Source organism: Cnephaeus nilssonii (genome assembly GCF_951640355.1).
Source record: "Cnephaeus nilssonii genome assembly, chromosome: 24".
Taxonomy (NCBI): domain Eukaryota; kingdom Metazoa; phylum Chordata; class Mammalia; order Chiroptera; family Vespertilionidae; genus Cnephaeus; species Cnephaeus nilssonii.
This window is the reverse complement of record NC_137095.1, coordinates 3,309,930-3,329,585: the sequence shown is the minus strand read 5'-3', so window position 1 is coordinate 3,329,585 and position 19,656 is coordinate 3,309,930. Positions and strand designations below refer to the sequence as shown.

At 55.2% G+C, this 19,656-nt stretch overlaps 2 pseudogenes across 2 annotated transcripts in view; both read left to right on the top strand.

Moving 5' to 3' along the window:
• LOC307094820 (protein SET-like) overlaps positions 1-19,656 on the top strand; it is a 671,772-nt pseudogene that overhangs the window by 168,912 nt on the left and 483,204 nt on the right. The window lies entirely within an intron of this gene.
• On the top strand, positions 13,948-17,560 carry LOC307095024 (neugrin-like; annotated as a pseudogene). The gene is made up of 2 exons: positions 13,948-13,979; positions 16,858-17,560. The product of its transcript is annotated as a neugrin-like (transcript).

Sequence of the window (19,656 nt, the reverse complement as noted above, 5' to 3'; positions counted from 1 at the left end):
TCAGAAAGAGGTCATTGAGGGCTTCAAACACTGGCCCGGCCTCAGTCAGAGGTCATAGAGGGCTACATCCTTCAGGCCCAGCCTCAGTCAGAGGACATAGTAGGCTCCATCCACAGTTCCAGCCTCAGGCAGAGGTCATGAAGGGCTCTGTCAACCGGCCCAGCCTCAGTCAGAGATCATAGAGAACTCCATCCACAAGCCATCCTCAGTCAGAGGTCATAGAAGGCTCCGTCCACAGGCCCAGCTTCAGTCCGAGGTCATGGAGGGCTGCAACCACAGGACCAGCCTCAGTCAGAGGTCATTGAGGGATCCGTCCACATACCAAGACTCAGTCAGAGGTCATGGAGGGCTCCATCCATAGGCCTAACCTCATTCAGAGGGCATGGAGGCCTCTATCTACATGTTCAGCCTCAGGCAGAGGTCATGGAGGGCTCCGTCTACAGGCCCAGCCTCAGTCACACTTCATAGAGGGCTACATTCACAAGCCCAACCTCAGTCAGAGGTGATAGTGAGCTCCATCCGTGGGCCCAGCATCAGTCATAGGTCATAATGGGCTTTGTCCAAACGCCCAGCATCAATCAGAGGTTATAGAGGGCTATGTCGACAGGGACAGCCTCAATCACAGGTTATACAGGGCTATGTCCACAAGCCAAACCTTAGTCTGAGGCCATAGCGGGCTTCATCCACAGGCCCGGCCTCAGGCAGAGATCATGGAGGGCTCCATCTACAGTCCCAGCCTCAGTCAGAGGACATGGAGGGCTCTATTCACAGGCTCAGCCTCAGTCTGAGGTCATAGAAGGCTCCATCCACAGGCCCTTCTCAGGTAGAGGTGAGAGAGGGCTCCATCCCACGCCCCAGCCTCAGTAAGAGTTCATGGAGGGCTCCATCCAAGGCCCAGCCACAGTCAGAGGACATGGAGGGCTCCTTCCACAGACCAAGCCTCAGGGAGAAGTCATAGAGGGCTCCGTCCACAGGCCAGGGATCAGGCAGAAGGCATAGAGGGCTCCATCTACAGGCACAGCCTCAGTCAGAGGACATGAAGGGCTCCCTCCACAGGGCCACCCTCAGGAAGAGGTCATGGAGGGCTCCATCCATAGGCCCAGTCACAGTCAGAGGTCATGGAGGGCTCCACCCACAGTCCCAGCCTCAATCAGAGGACACAGAGGGCTCCATCCACAGTCCCAGTCTCAGTCAGAGGTCATAGAGAGGACCATCGCCAGGTCAAGCCTCAGTCAGTGGTCATAGAAGGCTCCGTCCTCAGGCCCAGCTTCAGTAACAGGCCATGGATGTTTCCAAACACAGGACCAGCTTCAGTCAGAAGTCATTGAGGGCTCCGTCCACATGCCCAGCATCCGTCATAGTTCATACAGGGCTCCATCCACAGGCCCAGCCTCAATCAAAGGTCATAAAGGACTCCGTCCACAGGACCAGCCCCAGTCACAGGTCATAAAGGGTTGCATTCACAGGACCAGCCTCAATCAGAGGGCAATAGGGGCTCCATCTAAAGGCCCAGCCTTAGACAGGAGTCATGGAGGGCTCCAACCACATGCCCGTCCTCAGTCAGAGGTCATAGAGGTCTCCGCAAAAAGGCTAGGCCTCAGTCAGAGGTCATAGAGGGCGCCATCCACAGGTACAGCCACAGTCAGAGGTCAATAGGGGCTCCTTCCAGAGTCCCAGCCTCAGACAGAGGTCATGGAGGGCTCCATCCAAAGGCCAGGACTCAGTCAGAGGACATAGAGGGCTCCATCTACAGGTACAGCCACAGTCAGAGGTTAATAGGGGCTCCGTTCACAGGCCCAGCCTCAGTCAGAGGTCATAGAGGGCCCAACCACAGGCCAAGCCTCAGTCAGAGGTCATAGAGGGCGCCATCCACAGATACAGCCTTAGTCAGAGGTCATGAGGGGCTCCATCCACAGGCCTCGCCTCAATCAGAGGACATGGTGGGCTCCATCCACAGTTCCAACCTCAGGCAGAAGTCATGGAGGGCTCTGTCAACAGGCCCAGTCTCAGTCAGAGGTCATGGAGGGTTCCAACGACAGGACCAGCCTCAATCACAGGATAGAAAGGGCTCCATCCATGGGCCCAGCGTCAGTCAGACGTCATGGAGGGCTCCAACCTCAGGAAGAGCCTCAGTCAGAGGTCATTGAGGGCTCCCTCCACATGCCCAGCCTCAGTCAGAGGACATGGAGGTCTCCGTCCAAAGGTCCACCTTCCATCAGTTGTCATGTAGGGCTAGATTCACAGTCCCATCCTCAGGCAGAGGTCATAGAGGGCTTTGTCCACAGGCCCAGCCTCAGGAAGAGGTCATTGAGGGCTCAGACCACAGGCCCGGCTGAAGGCAGAGGTCATCATGGCTCTGTCCACAGGCACAACCTCAATCAGACGATATAGAGTGCCCTGTCCACAGGCCCAGCCTCAATCAGAGGTCATAAAAGGATCTGTCCACAGTCCCAGCCTCAGATAGAGGTCATGCAGGGCTCCACGCACTATCCCGGCCTCAGTCAGAGGTCATAGAGTGTTCCATCCACAGGCAAGGCATCTGGCAGAGGTCAGAGAGGGGTCCATTCACAGGCCAAGTCTCAGGCAAGTGTCATAATGGTCTTTTTCCACAGGCCCAGCCTCAATCAGGGGTTATAGAGGGCTATGTCCACAGGACCAGCCTCAATCAGAGGTTATAGAGGGCTATGTCCACAAGCCAAGCCTTAGTCAAAGGCCATAGCAGGCTTCATCCACAGGTCAGGCCTCAGTCAGAGGACATGGAGGCCTGCATCCACAGACCAAGTCTCAGGCAGAGGTCATAGAAGGCTCCATCTTCAGGCCCAGCTTCAGTCACAGGTCATGGATGTTTCCAAACACAGGACCAGCCTCAGTCAGAGGTCATTGAGGGCTCCGTCCACATGCCCAGTGTCCGTCAGAGGTCATACAGGGCTCCATCCACAGGCCCAGCCTCATGCAAAGGTCATAAAGGACTCCGTCCACAGGACCAGCATCAGTCAGAGGTCATAGAGGGCTGCATTCACAGGACCAGCCTCAGTCAGAGGGCAATAGGGCTCCATGCACAGGCCCAGCCTCAGACAGAAGTCATGGAGGGTTCCAACCACATGCCCGTCATCAGTCAGAGGTCATAGAGGTCTCCGCAAAAAGGCTAGGCCTCAGTCAGAGGTCATAGAGGTCTCCGCAAAAAGGCTAGGCCTCAGTCAGAGGTCATAGAGGTCTCCGCAAAAAGGCTAGGCCTCAGTCAGAGGTCATAGAGGGCTCCATCCACAGGTACAGCCACAGTCAGAGGTCAATAAGGGCTCCTTGCAGAGGCCCAGCCTCTGGCAGAAGTCATGGAGGGCTTCAACCACTGGCCCGGCCTTAGTCAGTTGTCATAGAAGGCTCCATCCAAAGGCCAGAACTCAGTCAGAGGTCATAGAGGGCTCCATCTACAGGTACAGCCACAGTCAGAGGTTAATAGGGGCTCCGTTCACAGGCCCAGCCTCAGTCAGAGGTCATAGAGGGCCCAACCACAGGCCAAGCCTCAGTCAGAGGTCATAGAGGGCCCCATGCACAGATACACCCTTAGTCAGAGGTCATGAGGGGCTCCATCCGCAGGCCCAGCTTCAGAAAGAGGTCATTGAGGGCTCCAACCGCTGGCCCGGCCTCAGTCAGAGGTCATAGCGGGATCCATCCCAGGCCCAGCCTCAATCAGAGGACATGGTGGGCTCCATCCACAGTTCTAACCTCAGGCAGAAGTCATAGAGGGCTCTGTCAACAGGCCCAGTCTCAGTCAGAGGTCATTAAGGGCTCCAACCTCAGGACCAGCCTCAGTCAGAGGACATGGAGGGCTCCGTCCAAAGGTCCACCTTCCATCAGATGTCATGTAGGGCTGGATTCACAGTCCCATCCTCAGGCAGAGGTTATAGAGGGCTTTGTCCACAGGCACATCCTCAGGAAGTAGTCATTGAGGGCTCTGACCACAGGCCCGGCTTCAGGCAGAGGTCATCATGGGCTCTGTCCACAGGCACAACCTCAATCAGAGGATATAGAGTGCCCTGTCCACAGGCTCAGCCTCAATCAGAGGTCATAGAAGGCTCTGTCCACAGTCCCAGCCTCAGTTAGAGGTCATGGAGGGCTCCACGCACTGTCCCGGCCTCAGTCAGAGGTCATAGAGTGTTCCATCCACAGGCAAGGCCTCTGGCAGAGGTCAGAGAGGGGTCCATCCACAGGCCAAGCATCAGGCAGGGGTCATAATGGTCTTTCTCCACAGGCCCAGCCTCAATCAGGGGTTATAGAGGGCTATATCCACAGGAACAGCCTCAATCAGAGGTTATAGAGGGCTATGTCCACTATGTCCACAAGCCAAGCCTTAGTCAGATGCCATAGCGGGCTCCATCCACAGGCCAGGCCTCAGTCAGAGGACATGGAGGGCTCCTTCCACACACCCCGTCTCAGGCAGAGGTCATAGAAGGCTCCGTCCTCAGGCTCAGCTTCAGTCACAGGTCATGGATGTTTCCAAACACAGGACCAGCCTCAGTCAGAGGTCATTGAGGGCTCCGTCCACAGGACCAGCCTCAGTCGGAGGTCATAGAGGGCTGCATTCACAGGACCAGCCTCAGTCAGAGGGCAATAGGGGCTCCATGCACAGGCCCAGCCTTAGACAGAAGTCATGGAGGGTTCCAACCACATGCCCGTCCTCAGTCAGAGGTCATAGAGGTCTCCGCAAAAAGGCTAGGCCTCAGTCAGTGGTCATAGAGGGCTCCATCCACAGGTACAGCCACAATCAGAGGTCAATAGGGGCTCCTTCCAGAGTCCCAGCCTCCGACAGAGGTCATGTAGGGCTCCAACCACTGACCCGGCCTTAGTCAGAGGTCATAGAATGCTCCGTCCAAAGGCCAGACCTCAGTCAGAGGTTAATAGGGGCTCCATTCACAGGCCCAGACTCAGTCAGAGGTCATAGAGGGCCCAACCACAGGCCAAGCCTCAGTCAGAGGTCATAGAGGGCCCCATGCACAGATACACCCTTAGTCAGAGGTCATGAGGGGCTCCATCCGCAGGCCCAGCTTCAGAAAGAGGTCATTGAGGGCTCCAACGCTGGCCCGGCCTCAGTCAGAGGTCATAGCGGGATCCATCCTAGGCCCAGCCTCAATCAGAGAACATGGTGGGCTCCATCCACAGTTCCCACCTCAGGCAGAAGTCATAGAGGGCTCTGTCAACAGGCCCAGTCTCAGTCAGAGGTCATAGAGGGCCCAACCACCGGCCAAGCCTCAGAGGTCATAGAGGGCTCCATCCACAGATACAGCCTTAGTCAGAGGTCATGAGGGGCTCCATCCACAGGCCCAGCCTCAGGAAGAGGACATTGAGGGCTCTGACCACAGGCCCGGCTTCAGGCAGAGGTCATCATGGGCTCTGTCCACAGGCACAACCTCAATCAGACGATATAGAGTGCCCTGTCCACAGGCCCAGCCTCAATCAGAGGTCATAGAAGGCTCTGTCCACAGTCCCAGCCTCAGGTAGAGGTCATGGAGGACTCCATGTACTGTCCCGGCCTCAGTCAGTGGTCATAGAGTGTTCCATCCACAGGCAAGGCATCTGGCAGAGGTCAGAGAGGGGTCCATCCACAGGCCAAGCCTCAGGCAGGGGTCATAATGGTCTTTTTCCACAGGCCCAGCGTCAATCAGGGGTTATAGAGGGCTATGTCCACAGGACCAGCCTCAATCAGAGGTTATAGAGGGCTATGTCCACAAGCCAAGCCTTAGTCAGAGGCCATAGCAGGCTTCATCCACAGGTCAGGCCTCAGTCAGAGGACATGGAGGCCTGCATCCACAGACCCAGTCTAAGGCAGAGGTCATAGAAGGCTCCATCTTCAGGCCCAGCTTCAGTCACAGGTCATGGATGTTTCCAAACACAGGACCAGCCTCAGTCAGAGGTCATTGAGGGCTCCGTCCACATGCCCAGTGTCCGTCAGAGGTCATACAGGGCTCCATCCACAGGCCCAGCCTCATGCAAAGGTCATAAAGGACTCCGTCCACAGGACCAGCATCAGTCAGAGGTCATAGAGGGCTGCATTCACAGGACCAGCCTCAATCAGAGGGCAATAGGGCTCCATGCACAGGCCCAGGCTCAGACAGAAGTCATGGAGGGTTCCAACCACATGCCCGTCCTCAGTCAGAGGTCATAGAGGTCTCCGCAAAAAGGCTAGGCCTCAGTCAGAGGTTATAGAGGGCTCCATCCACAGGTACAGCCACAGTCAGAGGTCAATAAGGGCTCCTTCCAGAGGCCCAGCCTCTGACAGAAGTCATGGAGGGCTCCAACCACTGGTCCGGCTTTAGTCAGTTGTCATAGAAGGCTCCATCCAAAGGCCAGAACTCAGTCAGAGGTCATAGAGGGCTCCATCTACAGGTACAGCCACAGTCAGAGGTTAATAGGGGCTCCGTTCACAGGCCCAGCCTCAGTCAGAGGTCATAGAGGGCCCAACCACAGGCCAAGCCTCAGTCCGAGGTCATAGAGGGCCCCATCCACAGATACACCCTTAGTCAGAGGTCATGAGGGGCTCCATCCGCAGGCCCAGCTTCAGAAAGAGGTCATTGAAGGCTCCAACCGCTGGCCCGGCCTCAGTCAGAGGTCATAGCGGGATCCATCCCAGGCCCAGCCTCAATCAGAGGACATGGTGGGCTCCATCCACAGTTCCAACCTCAGGCAGAAGTCATAGAGGGCTCTGTCAACAGGCCCAGTCTCAGTCAGAGGTCATGGAGGGCTCCAACCTCAGGACCAGCCTCAGTCAGAGGACATGGAGGGCTCCGTCCAAAGGTCCACCTTCCATCAGATGTCATGTAGGGCTGGATTCACAGTCCCATCCTCAGGCAGAGGTTATAGAGGGCTTTGTCCACAGGCACATCCTCAGGAAGAAGTCATTGAGGGCTCTGACCACAGGCCCGGCCTTAGTCAGAGGTCATAGAATGCTCCGTCCAAAGGCCAGACCTCAGTCAGAGGTTAATAGGGGCTCCGTTCACAGGCCCAGACTCAGTCAGAGGTCATAGAGGGCCCAACCACAGGCCAAGCCTCAGTCAGAGGTCATAGAGGGCCCCATGCACAGATACACCCTTAGTCAGAGGTCATGAGGGGCTCCATCCGCAGGCCCAGCTTCAGAAAGAGGTCATTGAGGGCTCCAACCACTGGCCCGGCCTCAGTCAGAGGTCATAGCGGGATCCATCCTAGGCCCAGCCTCAATCAGAGAACATGGTGGGCTCCATCCACAGTTCCCATCTCAGGCAGAAGTCATAGAGGGCTCTGTCAACAGGCCCAGTCTCAGTCAGAGGTCATAGAGGGCCCAACCACAGGCCAAGCCTCAGAGGTCATAGAGGGCTCCATCCACAGATACAGCCTTAGTCAGAGGTCATGAGGGGCTCCATCCACAGGCCCAGCCTCAGGAAGAGGACATTGAGGGCTCTGACCACAGGCCCGACTTCAGGCAGAGGTCATCATGGGCTCTGTCCACAGGCACAACCTCAATCAGAGGATATAGAGTGCCCTGTCCACAGGCCCAGCCTCAATCAGAGGTCATAGAAGGCTCTGTCCACAGTCCCAGCCTCAGGTAGAGATCATGGCGGACTCCACGCACTGTCCCGGCCTCAGTCAGTGGTCATAGAGTGTTCCATCCACAGGCAAGGCATCTGGCAGAGGTCAGAGAGGGGTCCATCCACAGGCCAAGCCTCAGGCAGGGGTCATAATGGTCTTTTTCCACAGGCCCAGCGTCAATCAGGGGTTATAGAGGGCTATGTCCACAGGACCAGCCTCAATCAGAGGTTATAGAGGGCTATGTCCACAAGCCAAGCCTTAGTCAGAGGCCATAGCAGGCTTCATCCACAGGCCAGGCCTCAGTCAGAGGACATGGAGGGCTCCATCCACACACCCCGTCTCAGGCAGAGGTCATAGAAGGCTCCGTCCTCAGGCTCAGCTTCAGTCACAGGTCATGGATGTTTCCAACCACAGGACCAGCCTCAGTTAGAGGTCATTGAGGGCTCCGTCCACATGCCCAGCATCCGTCAGAGGTCATACAGGGCTCCATCCACAGGCCCAGCCTCATGCAAAGGTCATGAAGGACTCCGTCCACAGGACCAGCCTCAGTCAGAAGTCATAGAGGGCTGCATTCACATGCCCAGCCTCAGTCAGAGGACATGGAGGGCTCCGTCCAAAGGTCCACCTTCCATCAGATGTCATGTAGGGCTGGATTCACAGTCCCATCCTCAGGCAGAGGTCATAGAGCGCTTTGTCCACAGGCCCAGCCTCAGGAAGAGGTCATTGAGGGCTCCATCCACAGTCCCAGCCTCAGTCAGAGGTCCTTGAGGGCTCCGTCCACAGGCCCATCCTCAGTCAGAGGACATGGACTGCTCCATCCACAGGCCCAGCCTCAAGCAAAGGTCATGGAGAACTCCGTCCACAGGACCAGCCTCAGTCAGAGGCAATAGGGGCTCCATCCACAGGCCTATCCTCAGACAGAAGTCATGGAGAGCTCCAACCACATGCCCGGCCTCAGTCAGAGGTAATAGAGGTCTCCACCCAAAAGCTAGGCCTCAGTCAAAGGTCATAGAGGGCTCCATCCACAGCCACAGACTCAGGCAGAGGTCAATAGGGGCTGCATCCACAGGCACAGCCTCAGACAGAGGTCATAAAGGGCTCCAACCACTGGCCCAGCCTCAGTCAGAGGTCATAGAAGGCTCCATCTGCAGGACTATACTCAGGCAGAGGTGATGGAGGTCTCAATCCACAGGCCCGGGCTCTGGCAGAAGTCATGGAGGACTCAGTACACAGATCCAGCCTCAGTCAGAGGTCATGGAGGACCCCAACCACAGGCCAGGCATCAGGAAGAGGTCATAGAGGGGTCCATCCATAGGCCAAGCCTCAGGCAGGGGTCATAATTGTCTTTGTCCACAGGCCCAGCCTCAATTAGGGGTTATAGAGGACTATGTCCACAGGACCAGCCTCAATCAGAGGTTATAGAGGGCTATGTCCACAAGCAAAGCCTTAGTCAGAGGCCATAGAGGGTTCCAACTACAGGCCCGGCCTCAGGCTGAGATCATGGAGGGCTACATCCACAGTCCCAACCTCAGTCAGAGGACATGGAGGGCTCCATCCACAGGCCTGTCCTCAGGCAGAGGTCATAGAAGGCTCTGTCCACAGGCCCAGTTTCAGTCACAGGTCATGGATGGTTCCAACCACAGCACCAGCCTCAGTCAAAGGTCATTGAGGCACAGTCCACATGCCCAGCATCAGTCAGAGGGCAATAGTGGCTCCATCCACAGGCCCAGCCTCAGACAGAAGTCATGGAGGTCTCCAACCACATACCCGGCCTCAATCAGAGGTCATAGAGGTCTCCCCGCAAAGGCTAGGCCTCAGACAGAGGTCATAGAGTGCTCCATCCACAGCCCAGGCCTCAGTAAGACATCAAGGAGGGCTCCATCCAGAGGCCCAGACTCTGTCAGAGGACATGGAGGGCTCCATCTACAGGCTCGGCTTCAGGCAGAGGCTCAGTCCACAGGCCAAGCTTAACTCAGAGGTCAATGCGGGCTCCGTCCACAGGCCCAGCCACAGTCAGAGGTCATAGAGGGCTCCATCCACAAGGCCAGCCTCAGTCAGAGGTCATAGAAGGCTCCGTCCACAGGCCCAGCTACAGTCAGAGGTCAAGGAGCGTTCCAACCACAGGACCAGCCTCAGTCAGAGGTCAATGAGGGCTCCGTCCACATGCCCAGCGTCAGTCAGAGGACATGGAAGGCTCCATCCACAGGACCGGCCTCAGGCAGATGTCAAAGAGGGTTCCAACCACAGGCCCAGCCTCAGGCAGAGGTCATGGAGAGCTCCTACCCCAGGCCCAGCCTCAGACAGAGGTCATGGAGGGCTCCATCCACAGGCCCACCCTCAGTCAGAGGAAATGAAGGGCCCATGCACTGGCCCAGCCTCAGGCAGAGGTCATGGAGGGCTCGATCCACAGGCCCAACGTCAGGCAGAGGTCATATAGGGCTCCATCCACAGCCCCACCCTCAGTAATAGGTCATGGAGTGCTCCATCCACAGGGCCACCCTCAGGCAGAGGTCATGGAGAGCTCCGTCCACAGGCCCAGCCTCAGGCAGAGGTCATAATGGGCTTTGTCCACAGGCCCAGCCTTAATCAGAGGTTATAGAGGGCTCTGTCCACAGGCCCAGCCTCAATCAGAGGTTATAGAGGGCTATGTCCAAAGGCCAAGCCTTAGACAGAGCTCATAGAGGGCTCCATCCTCAGGCCCAGCTTCAGTCGAGGTCATGGAGGTCTCCAATCACAAGCCCAGCCTAAGTCAGAGGTCATAGAGAATCCCATCCCCAGGGAAAGCCATAGTAAGAGGTCAATAGGGGCTCCATCCACAGGCCCAGCCTCAGACAAAGGTCATGGAGTGTTCCAACCACTGGACCGGCCTCAGTCAGAGGTCATAGAAGATTCCATCCACAGGCCAAGCCTCAAGCAGGGCTCATAATGGCCTTTGTACACAGGACCAGCCTCAATCATAGGTTATAGATGGCTGTGTCCAAAGGACCAGTCTCAATCAGAGGTTATAGAGGGCTATGTCCACAAGCCAAGCCTTAGTCAGAGGTCTTAGAGGGCTCCTTCCACATACCCAGCCTCAGTCAGAGGTCATAGAGGGCTCCATCCACAGGCCCAGCCTCAGAGGGCATGGAGGCCTCTATCTACATGCCCAGCCTCAGGCAGACGTCATAGAGGCCTCCATCCACAGGCCCACCCTCAGTCAGAGGTCATGGAGGGCTTCAACCACATGCCCATCCGCAGTCAGAGTTCATAGAAGGCTCCCTCCACTGGCCCAGTCTCAATCAGAGGACATGGATTATTCCATCCACAGGCCCAATCTCAGTCAGAGGTCATAGAGGGCTCCAAACACAGGTCCGGCCTCATGAAGAGGTCATGGAGGGCTCCATCCACAGTCGCAGCCTTAGGAAGAGGTCATAGAGGGCTCCTTCCAATCACCCAGCTTCAATCAGATGTCATGGAGGGCTCAATCTACAGTCCAAGCCGCAGGCAGACGTCAGAGAGGGCTCCATCCACAGGCCAAGCCTCAGGCAGGGATCATAATGGTCTTTGTCCGCAGGCCCAGCCTCAATCATTGGTCATAGAAGGCTCTGTCCACAGTCCCAGCCTCAGATAGAGGTCATGGAGGGCTCCACGCACTGTCCCGGCATCAGTCAGAGGTCCTAGAGGGTTCCATCCTCAGGCCAGGCATCAGGCAGAGGTCAGAGAGGGTTCCATCCACAGGCCAAGCCTCAGGCAGGGATCATAATGGTCTTTGTCCGCAGGTCCAGCCTCAATCAGAGGTTATAGAGGGCTACGTCCACAAGCCAAGCCTTAGTCAGAGGCCATAGCGGGCTCCATCCATAGGCCCAGCCTCATGCAGAGTTCATGGAGGGCTCCATCCATAGTCCCAGCCACAGTCAGAGGACATGGAAGGCTCCACCCACAGACCCGGTCTCAGGCAGGGGTCATAGAAGGCTCCGTTCTCAGGCCCTGCTTTATTCACAGGTAATGGATGGTTCCAACCTCAGGACCAGCCTCAGTCAGAGGTCATTGAGGGCTCTGTCTACAGGCCCATCCTCAGGAAGAGGACATGGAGGGCTCCATCCACAGGCCCAGCCTCTAGCAAAGGTCATGGAGGACTCCGTCCAAAGGACCAGCCTCAGTCAGAGGTCGTAGAGGGCTCCATGCACAGGCCCATCCTCAGGCAGAGGTCATAATGAGCTTTGTCCACAGGCCCAGCCTTAATTAGCGTTTATAGAGGGCTATGTCCACAGGCCCAGCCTCAATCAGAGGTTATACAGGGCTATGTCCAAAGGCCAAGCCTTAGTCAGAGCTCATAGAGGGCTCCATCCTCAGGCCCAGCTTCAGTCAGACATCATGGAGGTCTCCAATCCCAAGCCTAGCCTAAGTCAGAGGTCATAGAGGGTCCCATCCACAGGGAGAGCCACAGTAAGAGGTCAATAGGGGCTCCATCCACAGGCCCAGCCTCATACAGAGGTCATGGAGTGCTTCAACCACTGGACTGGCCTCAGTAAGAGGTCATAGAAGGCTCTATCCACAGGACTTTCTCAGGCAGAGGTCATAGAGGAGTCCATCCCCAGCCCCAGCCTCAGTAAGAGGTCATGGAGGGCTCCATCCACAGGCCCAGCCACAGTCAGAGGTCATGGAGGGCTCCATCCACAGGCCCAGCCTCAGTCAGAGGACATGGAGGGCTCCATCCATAGGACTCTACTCAGGCAGAGGTGATGGATGGCTCCATCCACAGGTCTGGCCTCAGGCAGAGGTCATGGATGGCTCAGTACACAGATCCAGCCTCAGTCAGAGGTCATGGTGGACCCCATCCACAGGTACAGACTCAGTCAGAGGTCATTGAGGGCTCCATTCACAAGTACAGCCTAAGTCAGAGGTTATGGAGGGCTCCGTCCAGAGGCTAGGCCTCAGTCAGGTGTCATAGCAGCATCCAACAAAAGGTACGCCCTCAGGCAGACGTCATGGGGCTCCATCCACAGTCCCAGCCTCAGGCAGAGGTCAAAGAGAACTCTGTCCACAGGACCAACCTCTGTAAGAGGTCATTGAGGGCTCCGACAACAGGCCCAGCCTCAGATAGAGGTCAAAATGGACTCTGTCCACAGGCCCAGTCTCAATCAGAGGACATAGTGTGCCCTGTCAACAGGCCCAGCCTCAATCAGAGGTCATGGAGGGCTCCATCCACAGGCCAAGCCTTAGTCAGAGGTCATAGAGGGCTCTGTGCAGAGGCCCAACCTCAGGCAGAGGTCATGGAGGGCTCCAACTACAGGCCAAGTCTCAGTCAGAGGTCACAGAGGGCTGCATCCACAGATACAGCCTTAGTCAGAGGTCATGAGGGGCTTCATCCACAGGGCCAGCTTCAGAAAGAGGTCATTGAGGGCTCCAACAACTGGCCCGGCCTCAGTCAGAGGTCATAGAGGGCTCCATCCAGATGTTCAGCCTCAGTCAGAAGACATGGTGGGCTCCATCCACAGTTCCAGCCTCAGGCAGAGGTCATGAAGGGCTCTGTCAATAGGCCCAGCCTCAGTCAGAGGTCATAGAGGGCTCCATCCACAAGCCATCCTCAGTCAGAGGACATAGATGGCTCCGTCCACAGGCCCAGCTTTAGTCCAAGGTAATGGAGGGCTGCAACCACAGGACCAGCCTCAGGCAGAGGTCATGGAGGGCTCCGTCCACAGGCCCAGCCTCAGTCACACTTCATAGAGGGCTACATTCACAGGACCAGCCTCAGTCAGAGGTCATAGAGAGCTCCATCCGCAGGCCCAGCGTCAGTCATAGGTCATAATGGGCTTTGTCCACATGCCCAGCATCAATCAGAGGTTATAGATGGCTATGTACACAAGTCAAGCCTTAGTCTGAGGCTTCAGGGGCTCCATCCACAGGCCCAGCCTCAGAAAGAGGTCATTGAGGGCTCCATCCACAGGCCCGGCCTCAGGCAGAGATCATGGAGGGCTCCATCCACAGGCTCAGCCACAGTCAGCGGACATGGAGGGCTCTATCTACATGCCCAGCCTCAGGCAGAGGTCATAGAGGGCTCTGTCCACAGGCTCAGCCTCAATCCGATGTCATGCAGGGCTCCATCCACATTCCCATCCTCAGTCAGAGGTCATAGAGGGCTCCAACCACAGGCCTGGCCTCAGGTCGAGGTTATGGAAGACTCCGTCCACAAACCCAGGCTAAGCCAGAGGTCATAGAGGGATCCATACACAGGAACAGCCTCAGTCAGAGGGGCTACATCCACATGCTCAGCCTCATACAGAGGTCATGGAGGGCTCCAAACACTGGCCTGGCCTCAGGCAGAGGTCATGGAGGGGTCCATCCACAGGACTGGCCTCAGGTAGAGGTCAAAGAGCATTCTAACCACAGGCCCAGCCTCAGTCAGAGGTCATGGAGGGCTCCATCTACAGGGCTGGCCTAAGGTAGTGGTCATGGAGGGTTCCGTCCAGAGGATAGGCCTCAGTCAGAGGTCATAGAGGGCTCCAACCTCAGGTCTGGCCTCATGAAGAGGTCATGGAGGGCTCCATCCAAAATCACAGCCTTAGGCAGAGGTCATAGAGGGCTCCTTCCAAACAGCCAGCCACAGTCAGATGTCATAGAGGGCTCCATCAACAGGCCAGGAATCAGGCAGAGCACATAGAGGGCTCCATCCCCCAGGCCCAGCCTCAGTCACAGGACATGAAGGGCTCCATTCACAGGGCCAGCCGTAGGCAGAGGTCATAGAGGGCTCCTTCCAAACACCCAGCCACAGTCAGATGTCATAGAGGGCTCCATCAACAGGCCAGGAATCAGGCAGAGCACATAGAGGGCTCCATCCCCAGGCCCAGCCTCAGTCACAGGAGATATAGGGCTCCATTCACAGGGCCAGGCGTAGGCAGAGGTCATGGAGAGCTCCGTCCTCAAGCCCAGCATCAATCAGATGTTATAGAGGGCTATGTCCAAAGGCCAAGATTAGAGCTCATAGAGGGCTCCATCCACAGGCCCAGCATCAGTCAGAGGACATGGAGGGCTCCACCCACAGTCCCAGCCTCAGGCAGAAGTCAGAGAGGACTCTGTCCACAGGCCTAGCTTCAATCTGATGTCATGGAGGGCTCCATCCACATTTCCAGCCTCAGGCAGAGGTCATAGAGGGCTCCATCCACAGGCTCAGTGTCTGTTATAGGTAATAATGGGCTTTGTCCACAGGCCCAGCATCAATCAGAGGTTATAGAGGGCATTGTTGACAGGGCCAGCCTCAATCAGAGGGTATAGAGGGCTATGTCCACAAGCCAAGCCTTAGTCAGAGGCCACAGTGGGCTCCCTCCACAGGCCCGGCCTCAGGCAGAGATCATGGAGGGCTCCATCCACAGTCCCAGCCTCAGTCAGAGGTCATAGCGGTCTCCATCCGTAGGACTATACTCAGGCAGAGGTGATGGATGGCTCCATCCACAGGCCCAGCCTTAGGCAGAGGTCATAGAGGCCTCTGTCCCCAGGCTCAGGCTCAATCCGATGTCATGCAGGGCTCCAACCACAGGCCTGGCCTCAGGTCGAGGTTATGGACGGTTCCGTCCACAAACCCAGGCTAAGCCAGAGGTCATAGAGGGATCCATACACAGGAACAGCCTCAGTCAGAGGTCAATAGGGGTTCCATCCACAGGCTCAGCCTCAGACAAAGGTCATGGAGGACTCCAAACACTGGCCTGGCCTCAGTCAGAGGTCATGGAGGGCTCCATCCACAGACCCGGTCTCAGGCAGAGGTCATAGAATGCTTCGTCCTCATGCCCAGCCTCAATCAGAGGTCATAGAGGGCTCCATCCACAGGCCAAGACTTAGTCAGAGGTCATAAAGGGCTCCGTCCACAGGCCAGGCCTCAGGCAGAGGTCACAGAGGTCTCCATCCACAGGACAAGTCTGAGGCAGAGGGCATAGAGGGCTCCATCCACAAGACAGCCTCAGTTAAAGGTTATGAGGGGCTCCATCCACAGGCCCAGCCTTAGATAGAGGTCATTGAGGGCTCCACCCACTGTCCTAGCCCTAGTCAGAGGTCATAGATGGCTCCATTCACAGGACAGGCATCAGGCAAGGGTCATAATGGCCTTTGTTCACAGGACCAGCCTCAATCAGCGGTTATAGAGGGCTATGTCCAGAAGCCAAGCCTTAGACAGTGGTCATGGAGGGCTCCAACCACTTGCCCGGCCTCAGTCAGAGGTCATAGAGGGCTCCATCCACAGGCCCAGCCTCAGGCAGAGGTCATGGAGGGCTCTATCCAAAAGCCCAGCCTCAGTCAGTCGTCACAGAAGGCTCCGTCCACAGGCTCATCTTCAGTCAGAGGTCATGGAGGGTTCCAACAACAGGCCCAGCCTCAGTCGGAGGTCATGCAGGGCTCCAACTACAGGTCCCGCTTCAGGCAGAGGTCATGGAGGGCTCCGTCCTGAGGATACGCCTCATCAGAGTTCATAGAGGGATCCAACCACAGGCCTCGATCGGGGACTGGTTAGCGCCTGCAGCTATCTGACCAAGTCCCTGATCGGGCTTGGCGGCAGCACACTCCAAGCCCCGATCATAGATCACGGACTTGGGCAGGCGGCATGGGTTAGCGCCCGAAGCTGCCTGACCAGTCCCCCATCGGACTGGTTAGCGCCTGCAGCTTGGTTCTCCAGTTTTCGGTAACAGTACCGGCTCCTTCCTGGGCCCTCAGACTGAAGCAGGGCCTTGCTTCTTCCCTCATCAGAGGCACAGGGGCAGGTGTTGGGCTCCTTTGGAACCACGGTCCCTTCACCAGGGACATATTTCATCGCCCGTTTAGAAAGCTCACCTTCCTCGGGGGCTGCTGTTGTGGGTGTTAGATTTCCGGGGCAGTGAACTGATAGATCCTCCATTCCCCCAACTGATGGATGGAGAATGTCCTAAACTCCACCTGCAGCCCAAACACTCCTGAGCACCTAACCAGGCACCTTATATGGACTGTACATTGAACCACCAATCAGCACCTGCAAATACCCTAACCCCCGAATCCTAAGTCCCTAATCATGTGCCTTACATGAAACCACCAATCAGCATGTGCCGACTACCCTAAGCCCCATCCCTTAGCTTTCCTCCCCTTAAAAGGCACCTTCACCTCTGCACACGTGCTCTCTTCCTTTGGGAGGCAGCCCAGCAGGGGTCTTCTCCTCCAATAAAGTCTGTGTCCGGGTCTCCAGCCCTCTGTCTCATTTTTCATTAACAAAGAGACGAGGGCTGGGCACCCCCTGATTCAGCTGAGACACTTCAACCACCCATGTTGCTCCCACGCATGGCTTCTGCCTTTGGTTCTCTCCCCCAGCGCCCTGAGACAACAGAAAAAAGCCATCCTGTTCCAGAAAATTCAGAGGCAAATGGAGGCCTGAGGGGCCCCTCCCAGGACTGACCATGAAGCCAGGGAGCAGATCCGGTATTTACATGAAGAATTTCCAGAGTCCTGGTCAGTTCCCAGATTGGCTGAAGGCTTGGATGTTAGCTCCGATGTGATCAGAAGGGTTTTAAAAAGCAAGTTTGTGCCCACATTGGAGAAGAAACTGAAGCAGGATCAAAAGGTCCTTCAGAAAGCTGGGCTTGCCCACTCGCTCCGCCAGCTTCCAGGCCCTGGGGATGCCTGGGAGCTGCTTTCTGCAGGCCGCCCTGTGTCAGGAGCTGAAGCCTCATCCCAAAGCCAAGGTCACAGCACAGCTCTGAGGGTGACAGAACTGAATACTCAGAGTACAAACCTCCCGAGGAGACAGAAGGGAAGGAATAAAGGAGCCCAGAGCCTGGAGAAGGAAAGCTTTGTGCCTGTTGCTGCAGCCCAAGGTCAGCACAGAGAGCTGCAGAAGTACTCCACCAGTGGTTGTGAGGACGCCAGAGGCTCTGACAGTGATGGATTGCCAAGTGCGAAGGAGCTGGAAGCATTGAAGGCAAGAGAACTGGGTGAGCAGGACTTCAGCAGCAAGGTAGTACAGAGGGGTCGAGAGTTCTTTGACGACAATGGGAACTTCCTGTACAGAATTTGAACTGGAGGCTGGCTGGTGGAGGTGTCATGTAAAATACAGCTGAGCGAGCATATTGGAGCTGCCTGGATTTCTGTGTGTGGATTGTCCACCTTGGAAATGATGAGCCTGAAAATGGAAGGAGCCGCTTGGATTTCAGTCTGACAAGGGACAGTGAACTTCACAGGGCAGATGTATATGTGGGCAGCGTGAATAACAGTCTAGGTGTAGTCTAGCTCCTGGAGCATGGCTCCTGGTCTGACCATGTGGATATTCAGTACTCACCCTTCTTGCTTAGGCTTTCTATGTGTCAAAACCAGCCTGTGTCACATATGTTAGGAGTTTGTTGTCTTTGATTAATGAACACCAACAGTTCTGGAGCTGCTTAGTCAATTGGTTGTATTCATTTTGTGCAAAGTAAAGTGAAATGCAGCAAAAAAATAAGTATATACATATATGCATAGTCCATGGACATAGACAATCATGTGCTGAGTGCCTAGAAATGGTGGGGGCAGGGTAGAGGGAGGCAAAGGGGGATGAGGATGGGGAAATTGGGTCTATTTGTAATAGAGCTAACAATAAAAAAGATAGTTTGCCCACATGGCATGGCTCAGTGGTTGGGCATGGACCCATGAAACAAGGTATCTCTAGTTGGATTCCAGGTCAGGGCACTTGCCGAGGTTGGTGAGCTCCATCCCTGTAGGGGGCATGCAGGAGAGAGCTGATCAATGATTCTCTCTCATCATGGATGTTTCTCTGTCTCACTCTCTCTCTAAAAAATCAATAAAGAAAGAAGAGCTTTAAAATTGATTTGATTAAACAACACCAATTTGAGTGAAGACCAACACGTTTTCTCCCAGGTCCTCTAAGCAAAATCATGCCTTGGTCTGTTGTGTAGAAGATGTCCAGGCATACCTGTGTTCAGGAACAGGAAGCAGCTGGAGCAGGTCGGCCTCACCTTGGTCTGCAGTGTTAGAGTTCATTACTTCATGTTCGAAAAGATTTCACTGCACAAGTTCAGAAGATTTTGAGGGTACATTAATTGAAACTGGGGATAATGAAAAAACGTAGGCCTTATGATAGAACAGGAAGCAGCAGAGAGATAGAACAGGAAACAGCAGGATCCTTTGACTCTGTAGAAACATTGTGGGAAATAAATGAGGCAAAGCGAGGCTGCTGTGAGCTCACTGGGCATTCAGAGGAAAGGAGGCCTTGAGCGCAGATTCAGGGGTTAGGCCAGGACGAGCTTCACTGCTCATTGCTACCCTGGTTGCAGGTTGCGTAGGATCCCTGAAAATCTTAGGAGAGCTGGGCAAGCGTGGTTCATTGGTTGAGTGTTAACCTATGACCCCACAGGTCACTGATCAATTCCTGGTCAGGACATATTCTCAGGTGGTGGACTGGATTCATATTGTGGTGCATGCAGGAGGCAGCCTATCAGTGATTCTCTCTCATCATTCATCTTTCTCTCTCTCTATCCCCCCTCACTTACTCACTGAAATAAAAATATAGTTTTGAATGTATATTTTAAGACAATTACACTTACATCAAAGTTTAAAAAATGACTAAAACTTGCCACCTTCCATTATTTTACTATTTTATCATGAATTTCTTGAGTATATTTGTACCTAGTGCATCAGCATGTTTGTAATAAAATATAATGATGTGCTACTAAAATATGCTAGCAGGCCCATGTTCAGTGCCAACATTTTGCCATTTTGAAACTAATCATGATGAGAGTATTTACCACCCCTCCACATTTATTCATTATGCTAGTCCTCCATAAAGCAATTTTCCGTTATCCAACCCTGGCCAAACATTTGGGTAGTTTTTTGTTTACCCCTCACCTTTACGCTGTGGGTTACTGCGCACACTCCATAGCATATCACTCATTTTCAAAAAAGTCTAGAGCAGCCGGGCTGGTGTGGCTCAGTGGTTGAGCATCGACCTATGAACCAACAGGTCATGGTTTGATTTCCGATCAGGGCACATGCCCGGGTTGCAGGCTAGATCCCGAGTGGGAGTCGTGCAAAAGGCAACCAATGATTCTCTCATCATTGATGTTTCTCTCTCTCCCCCTTTACCTTCCTTTCTGAAATCAATAAAAATTTATTTTAAAA